Source organism: Drosophila obscura, unplaced genomic scaffold (assembly GCF_018151105.1).
Source record: "Drosophila obscura isolate BZ-5 IFL unplaced genomic scaffold, ASM1815110v1 contig_137, whole genome shotgun sequence".
NCBI lineage: Eukaryota > Metazoa > Arthropoda > Insecta > Diptera > Drosophilidae > Drosophila > Drosophila obscura.
In genome coordinates, this window is record NW_024542721.1 from 553,772 (window position 1) to 563,739 (window position 9,968).

Consider the following 9,968-nt stretch of genomic DNA (forward strand, 5'->3'; position numbering starts at 1 on the left):
GTGCTCTTGTCCAGCATCTGAGACGTGATCTCCTCCAGAAGTCTACCCAGCTCCGCAAAATTCTGCTGATCGGTAGCTTCCTGCGATGCCTTGCACTTTTTTGGAGGCGTCGATCTCTGCGAGCTCCCCGGGCTTGCGGGGTCCCTCGTCCTCTTAGGGGTCTCCCTAGGGTCCGGGTCCGTTCTCAGTCCCGCTGCTGGAGTTGACGTGGATGCTGGAGAACGGATGAGCGAGCTGCCCGCGAACGGGTTCGCTGTTTCCATCTCTTCTACTTCTTGGTCTGCACAAGGTGGGTCCCGCGCTGGCCACAGATTTCCCCTTGGCTTCACGATGGGGGCTATACCGCCCCTCCCCGGTCCCCGACGTCCCGCTGACCGGGACACCGCCTGGGCGGGGGATCGGAGGATGGTCGGATCCGTGACCTTTTCCCACGTGCCACCTGTGCAGCCTCGAAGTATGCACTTCTATTTTTGCCTCGCACTCACCCTGGGGGTATGCAAGGCTTTGCAAATTTGCAAATTGTTGCACCCTGACAGCTTCTGCTTGCTACGGTGGAGTGGTAGCCGATATGTGCCATCTGGGGGTTTTTTTTCCGCTTTCTAGCACTGTCCGAAGCAGTCAGCTGTTTGGTAAGCCGGCGAGGAAAGAAAAATGCAGAAATTGCGCGTGGAAATTATTTGTTGTTGTGCCCCGTAAAGGAGAAACTCAGGAGAGAGCGAGGACAGTGAAACAAAGTCCCCTCCGCCCCTCCTCCTGGGATGGAGCTCCGCCTTGCCGCCTGGTAAAAGCGCTCGGAGATCTTCCCCTGGCGCGTAGGCTTGGCTCGGTACGCACCCCTGCCCTTCGCGTTCCTCTCTCTCACTCTTTCCCTGTTTTTTAGGGTGATCTTCGCCTGCAACTTGGCACACTCACTGGATGGTTTTAAAACGCGACCGTACACTTCAGTGACCTGCGGATCTGGATTAAAATGCACAAGTCATTAACATATGTGTGTCTGTGGCGTCTGCAGAAAGAACCGTATTTCAGAAGGCATCCAAAACTGGGTGCAATGCGACAAATGCAAGATTTGGCACCACTTTGACTGTGTTGGTGTGAACAGCACCATTGCGCAGTTGGAATGGACATGCCCCGCATGCAAGGCCCCAGCAAGTGATCAAGCTTCAACCAGCAAAGGTCCCCAAGTTCCGGAAAACATCAATCCCTGGAACACCGTGCAAGTTGACCAAGTCAATTGCAATATATCAAAGCCACCTCCAGAAATAAATCTGCACAAGCTGACCGAGCAAACACACACGCATACTAGCTCAAATTCCTTGATGTTGGCAATGCTGGAAGAGACACGCGAAGCTGAAAAAAGGTACATAGAGAAGAAATACATGGTGCTTGCACAGAAGCAGGGAATACTGATATTTCATTAACACCAATTGGACCAAGTGCCTCCCAGTTAGCCGCAAGTCAAGTGCTACCACCGGATCTACCCACCTTTAACGGCAATGCGGGAGGACTGGCCGATTTTCATCAGCATGTACGAGAACAGCTGAGCAGTGGCCGGCTTTTCAAATGCAGAAAACATGCTTCGGCTCCAGAAGTGTCTTAAGGGCAAAGCTTATGAGTTGGTGCGTGATAAGCTGCTGCTGCCAGCATTAGTCCCAGAAGTGATCGATACTCTAAAAACCTTCTTTGGGCGACCGGAACAAATCCTTGACCGTTTGATTGATAAAATTAGAAAAATCAAGGTACACAAAGACAAATTGGAATCTCTTATAGACTTTGCAACGCGTGTGCAACTATGGAGGCCTGCAAATTAAACTCACACCTGGACAACCCCTTACTGCTTCGCGAACTCGTCGATAAGTTGCCCACTCAACAAAAGTTAAACTGGGCCATGCACCCACGCAGTGACGTCATCCCAGTCATCAAATCATTCAGCGATTGGATATACAAGTTAGCTGAAGCTGCATTCACTGTTATACCTGTACCAAGCTCAAGGGCCAGCACCGTCAAAAGCACCAGCACCGTCAACACGCACAGGTTCGCCATGGATTGGACAACAACGAAAACCCTCAGTCAGAAGACGATCAGCAACAACAAGCTACTTCGTTTCTCATATCAACGATACTAAGGCGTGTTATAGATGTCTGAAGAACCACCGCCGCAAATGTTTCTCTAAACGAGATTGTGGCGTCGATAATTGCCAATCTAAACATCACCCACTTCTTCATAGAGAAGCACCCAAGGCCGAACTCGTCAGTGCCCACCTTAAGGAAAGCAGCATAGAAGAACAATACTTCCGAATTTTTCCCGTCACACTACACGGAAACGGAGTTAAGTTTGACACCTACGCCTTTTTGGATGAAGGCTCATCCGTCACACTTATTGATGACAGCATAATGGGAATTCTTCAGGTTTCCTCGACTCCCGATCCTCTTTGCCTGCAATGGACCAGCGAAACCACTCGAATGGAGAATACATCCGCTAGAGCTCACATTAAAGTATCAGAACCGGGAAGCCACAAAATGCTATGGCTCAATAATGTACGTTCAGTCAAAAATCTCGCGCTACCAAAACAATGCGTCGATGTCATCAAACTATGCAACAAATATTCTCACCTACAAGGATTGCCAATAAAATCGTACTCAAACGCACAAACAATGCTGCTAATTGGTGCCAATAACTGGACTAGTACAGCAGTACACCGTAAAATTCGTGAAGGACGACGAAATGCACCCATCGCATCGAAGTGTACACTAGGATGGAGCATCCAAGGAACAATTAATACAAACAGACATATTTCCTTGCATCATTGTAGCTGTAATTGGAGTGAAATCGACAAAGCGGTTAAGGAGAGTTTTAACGTAGATCCAAGCACACCACGGCAGCTCCACTCTGAAGATGACAAAAAAGCTATGAGTATTCTCGAGGATACTTGTAAAAAGGTTAACGGCCATTATCAAGTCGGCCTGCTTTGGCGAGATAAGAAAGCCATTCTGCCGGAAAGCTACTCCGCCGCTTTGAAGCACCTTGAATGTCTACGAGCTAAAATCAGAAAAGACCCAGAACTGTTCGAAAAAATACAATTCCAAATTGATAATCTGATATCAAAAGGATTTGAACTTGAGCCCAAAGACGCAGCTAACCAGATGGATCGCGTATGGTATCTACCGATCTTTATTGCTTTAAGTCCGAATAAACCAAGTAAAATAAGGCTAGTCTGAGATGCAGCAGCCAAGAGCCATGGAAAATCACTTAATGATTTTATTTTAAACGGACCTGACTATCTTATTCCATTAACCGATGTTCTAATGGCATTCAGAGTCGGCAGAATAGCCGTTTGTGCAGACATTGCCGAAATTAATGCCTCTATCTATAATTAAAAAAAACAAATTTTACATTTTACATTTTTTTGCTACATCCGTTATCTACATCTACATATGTTATGTATATTATACATTTAACATGTAGATTAAACATGTACCATTTAGATTCTACATCTCCTCCGCTAGGGGTTGCTCGCGCACTGAGCGCGGCAGAGTGTGCGAGCGAGAAGGAAAATGAGTTGCAAGGTCGTCGGCAGGAGGAGGAAGGGGAAGCAACTGAAAATTAATTTCTTCATTCTGACTATATTTATGATCCGATCTGATTCAGAATCGGCAGTCTGGTAGATATGGTCATTCTCTACGATAATGCCTGCCACAGATTTTCGTCCTTTGTGGAGGCGGAAGGGGGCGGGGCGAAATTTTGAAATACACTTGTAGCAGTGGGATATCACATGAGTCTGGAAACCAAATTTGGTTGCCCTAGCTCTTATAGTCTTGAGATTGAGGCGCTCATCGAGACAGACAGACAGACAGACGGACAGACAGACAGACGGACATGGCTATATCGACTCGGCTATTGATGCTGATCAAGAATATATATACTTTATGGGGTCGGAAACGTTTCCTTCTCTGCGTTACACACATCCACTTTTACCACAAATCTAATATGCCCCTTAACTCTTTTTTGAGTACGTGTATAAAAAACTAAACCATAAAAAACGAGAAGGAACGTGTGAGTCGATTCTGGGGACGCGACTCTACTTATACCCGAACTCAGTCTGTATATACATTTTTGAGCTAATGATTTTTTAGAATTTAAAAAAAAAAAAATTTTAGATTTTTTTGTTACATCTGTTATCTACATCTACATCTACAATGTATATTCCACATCTAACATGTTGAATGTACATGTACCATTTATATTTATATATTCTACATCTCCTCCGCTAGGGGTTGCTCGCGCACTGAACGCGGCAGAGTGTGCGAGCGAGAAAGAGAATGAGTAGCGTCAGCAGCGCTGGAGAAGGAGAGGGAACCAACAGAAAATTCATTTCTTCATTCTGGCTATAATTATGATCCGATCTGATTTAGATTCGGCAATCTGGTAGATATGGTCATTTTCTACGATACTGCGTTTTTAGTTTTATCGTATCTTTAAAATTGTGCCTGCCACAGATTTTCGTTCTTTATGTGGACGGAAGGGGGCGGGGCGAAATTTTGAAATACACTTGTAGCAGTGTGATATTACATGAGTCTGGAAACAAAATTTGGTGGCTCTAGCTCATATAGTCTCTGAGATCTAGGCGCTCATCAAGACGGACAGACGGACGGACGGACGGACGGACAGACGGACATGGCTATATCGACTCGGCTATTGATGCTGATCAAGAATATATATACTTTATGGGGTCGGAAACGTTTCCTTCTCTGCGTTACACACATCCACTTTTACCACAATATACCCCTTAACTCTTTTTTGAGTACGTGTATAAAAAACTAAACCATAAAAAAAAACCATAATTCCGTTAAAGATTTGTAAACCCCGAAATCTATCAGAAAAAGACATTTTGGGCCACAGCCTAATTGTTGCCGACGAAATTTAAACTTAAAAGAGTAGTTCTGGAATTTAAACCATAACAGCCACGTAGGCGCATACGACAACGCCACCATGCATAAGCACCACCATTCGGCAACTCTAAAACAGAGAGACAATTGAGGATAAACTAGCGAAGCAAGAACACAAAGTTTTTTAAAGCTCTCTCTCTTATTATTATTAATAAACTCAACATTTCTTTAAAAAACTTTAATTACGCACAAACAACAAACATAATCGTGAACCACGCTTGCATTTCAACAAATTGCGAAATACACAAGACGCTCGCATACAGAATTGCCTACATACACAAACACAAGTGTAAAAGCCATGTATGTGTAAGAACCTTGCTGTAGTAGATCGCGCTGAATACATGCAACGTGGGAACACACAGTAAAACCAAGTTAAAGTGCACAAGTCATTAACATATGTGTGTCTGTGGCGTCTGCAGAAAGAACCGTATTTCAGAAGGCATCCAAAACTGGGTGCAATGCGACATTTGCAAGATTTGGCACCACTTTGACTGTGTTGGTGTGAACAGCACCATTGCGCAGTTGGAATGGACATGCCCCGCATGCAAGGCCCCAGCAAGTGATCAAGCTTCAACCAGCAAAGGTCCCCAAGTTCCGGAAAACATCAATCCCTGGAACACCGTGCAAGTTGACCAAGTCAATTGCAATATATCAAAGCCACCTCCAGAAATAAGTCTGCACAAGCTGACCGAGCAAACACACACGCATACTAGCTCAAATTCCTTGATGTTGGCAATGCTGGAAGAGACACGCGAAGCTGAAAAAAGGTACATAGAGAAGAAATACATGGTGCTTGCACAGAAGCAGGGAATACTGATATTTCATTAACACCAATTAGACCAAGTGCCTCCCAGTTAGCCGCAAGTCAAGTGCTACCACCGGATCTACCCACCTTTAACGGCAATGCGGAGGACTGGCCGATTTTCATCAGCATGTACGAGAACAGCTGCGCAGTGGCCGGCTTTTCAAATGCAGAAAACATGCTTCGGCTCCAGAAGTGTCTTAAGGGCAAAGCTGATGAGTTGGTGCGTGATAAGCTGCTGCTGCCAGCATTAGTCCCAGAAGTGATCGATACTCTAAAAACCTTCTTTGGGCGACCGGAACAAATCCTTGACCGTTTGATTGATAAAATTAGAAAAATCAAGGTACACAAAGACAAATTGGAATCTCTTATAGACTTTGCAACACGTGTGCAGCTATGGAGGCCTGCAAATTAAACTCACACCTGGACAACCCCTTACTGCTTCGCGAACTCGTCGATAAGTTGCCCGCTCAATAAAAGTTAAACTGGGCCATGCACCCACGCAGTGACGTCATCCCAGTCATCAAATCATTCAGCGATTGGATATACAAGTTAGCTGAAGCTGCATTCACTGTTATACCTGTACCAAGCTCAAGGGCCAGCACCGTCAACAGCACCAGCACCGTCAACACGCACAGGTTCGCCATGGATTGGACAACAACGAAAACCCTCAGTCAGAAGACGATCAGCAACAACAAGCTACTTCGTTTCTCATATCAACGATACTAAGGCGTGTTATAGATGTCTGAAGAACCACCGCCGCAAATGTTTCTCTAAACGAGATTGTGGCGTCGATAACTGCCAATCTAAACATCACCCACTTCTTCATAGAGAAGCACCCAAGGCCGAACTCGTCAGTGCCCACCTTAAGGAAAGCAGCATAGAAGAACAATACTTCCGAGTTTTTCCCGTCACACTACACGGAAACGGAGTTAAGTTTGACACCTACGCCTTTTTGGATGAAGGCTCATCCGTCACACTTATTGATGACAGCATAATGGGAATTCTTCAGGTTTCCTCGACTCCCGATCCTCTTTGCCTGCAATGGACCAGCGAAACCACTCGAATGGAGAATACATCCGCTAGAGCTCACATTAAAGTATCAGAACCGGGAAGCCACAAAATGCTATGGCTCAATAATGTACGTTCAGTCAAAAATTTTGCGCAACCAATATTCTCACCTACAAGGATTGCCAATAAAATCGTACTCAAACGCACAAACAATGCTGCTAATTGGTGCCAATAACTGGACTTTGGCAGTACACCGTAAAATTCGTGAAGGACGACGAAATGCACCCATCGCATCGAAGTGTACACTAGGATGGAGCATCCAAGGAACAATTAATACAAACAGACATATTTCCTTGCATCATTGTAGCTGTAATTGGAGTGAAATCGACAAAGCGGTTAAGGAGAGTTTTAAGCCATTCTGCCGGAAAGCTACTCCGCCGCTTTGAAGCACCTTGAATGTCTACGAGCTAAAATCAGAAAAGACCCAGAACTGTTCGAAAAAATACAATTCCAAATTGATAATCTGATATCAAAAGGATTTAAACCTGGGCATAACCAGATGGATCGCGTATGGTATCTACCGATCTTTATTGCTTTAAGTCCGAATAAACCAAGTAAAATAAGGCTAGTCTGGGATGCAGCAGCCAAGAGCCATGGAAAATCACTTAATGATTTTATTTTAAACGGACCTGACTAATGGCATTCAGAGTCGGCAGAATAGCCGTTGTGCAGACATTGCCGAAATGTTTCATCAGATTAACATTCAAGATAGCAACATGCATGCTCAACGATTTTTATGGCTCCACAAGGATAATCAGACTCCAAAAATATTCGTCATGCGCTCAATGACATTTGGAATTAGCTGCGCCCCTTGCATTGCTCACCATGTTCGCGACAAAAACGCACAGGAATTCAAAAATCTAAATTCACGAGCATACGAGTCCATTACAAAAGCTCACTACGTAGACGATCTCATTGGCAGCTACGAAGACGACGATGAAGCAATTGCAGTTGCATCCGCAGTCCGAGATATCCATGCCAAGGGAGGATTCACCATAAGAAACTTGACCTCCAACTCGACCCCTGTACTTCAATACTTTGGAGAACGACAATTGGATAACCAACACCCAAAAGAATTAGGGGGGCCCGAAAAGGTGCTTGGTATGTACTGGGAACCCTCCAGAGACGTTTTTATGTATATTTTTAGATTTGCAAGATTGAAAAGAGACGTTTTGAATGGTGAAACAGCTCCAACAAAACGCGAAGCCTTACAAGTATTAATGTCCGTATTCGACCCACTGGGCTTGCTATCATGCTACACTATTGGTCTGAAGATGCTACTCCAAAAACTCTGGCAATCTGGTAGATATGGTCATTTTCTACGATACTGCGTTTTTAGTTTTATCGTATCTTTAAAATTGTGCCTGCCACAGATTTTCGTCCTTTATGGGGGCGGAAGGGGGCGGGGCGAAATTTTAAAATACACTTGTAGCAGTGTGATATTACATGAGTCTGGAAACAAAATTTGGTTGCTCTAGCTCTTATAGTCTCTGAGATCTAGGCGCTCATCAAGACGGACAGACGGACGGACGGACGGACGGACTCGGCTATTGATGCTGATCAAGAATATATATACTTTATGGGGTCGGAAACGTTTCCTTCTCTGCGTTACACACATCCACTTTTAACACAAATCTAATATACCCCTTAACTCTTTTTTGAGTACGTGTATAAAAAACTAAACCATAAAAAAAAACCATAATTCCGTTCAAGATTTGTAAACCCCAAAATCTATCAGAAAAAGACATTTTGGGCCACAGCCTAATTGTTGCCGACGAAATTTAAACTTAAAAGAGTAGTTCTGGAATTTAAACCATAACAGCCACGTAGGCGCATACGACAACGCCACCATGCATAAGCACCACCATTCGGCAACTCTAAAACAGAGAGACAATTGAGGATAAACTAGCGAAGCAAGAACACAAAGTTTTTTAAAGCTCTCTCTCTTATTATTATTAATAAACTCAACATTTCTTTAAAAAACTTTAATTACGCACAAACAACAAACATAATCGTGAACCACGCTTGCATTTCAACAAATTGCGAAATACACAAGACGCTCGCATACAGAATTGCCTACATACACAAACACAAGTGTAAAAGCCATGTATGTGTAAGAACCTTGCTGTAGTAGATCGCGCTGAATACATGCAACGTGGGAACACACAGTAAAACCAAGTTAAAGTGCACAAGTCATTAACATATGTGTGTCTGTGGCGTCTGCAGAAAGAACCGTATTTCAGAAGGCATCCAAAACTGGGTGCAATGCGACAAATGCAAGATTTGGCACCACTTTGACTGTGTTGGTGTGAACAGCACCATTGCGCAGTTGGAATGGACATGCCCCGCATGCAAGGCCCCAGCAAGTGATCAAGCTTCAACCAGCAAAGGTCCCCAAGTTCCGGAAAACATCAATCCCTGGAACACTGTGCAAGTTGACCAAGTCAATTGCAATATATCAAAGCCACCTCCAGAAATAAGTCTGCACAAGCTGACCGAGCAAACACACACGCATACTAGCTCAAATTCCTTGATGTTGGCAATGCTGGAAGAGACACGCGAAGCAATGCTGAAAAAAGGTACATAGAGAAGAAATACATGGTGCTTGCACAGAAGCAGGGAATACTGATATTTCATTAACACCAATTGGACCAAGTGCCTCCCAGTTAGCCGCAAGTCAAGTGCTACCACCGGATCTACCCACCTTTAACGGCAATGCGGAGGACTGGCCGATTTTCATCAGCATGTACGAGAACAGCTGCGCAGTGGCCGGCTTTTCAAATGCAGAAAACATGCTTCGGCTCCAGAAGTGTCTTAAGGGCAAAGCTGATGAGTTGGTGCGTGATAAGCTGCTGCTGCCAGCATTAGTCCCAGAAGTGATCGATACTCTAAAAACCTTCTTTGGGCGACCGGAACAAATCCTTGACCGTTTGATTGATAAAATTAGAAAAATCAAGGTACACAAAGACAAATTGGAATCTCTTATAGACTTTGCAACACGTGTGCAACTATGGAGGCCTGCAAATTAAACTCACACCTGGACAACCCCTTACTGCTTCGCGAACTCGTCGATAAGTTGCCCGCTCAACAAAAGTTAAACTGGGCCATGCACCCACGCAGTGACGTCATCCCAGTCATCAAATCATTCAGAG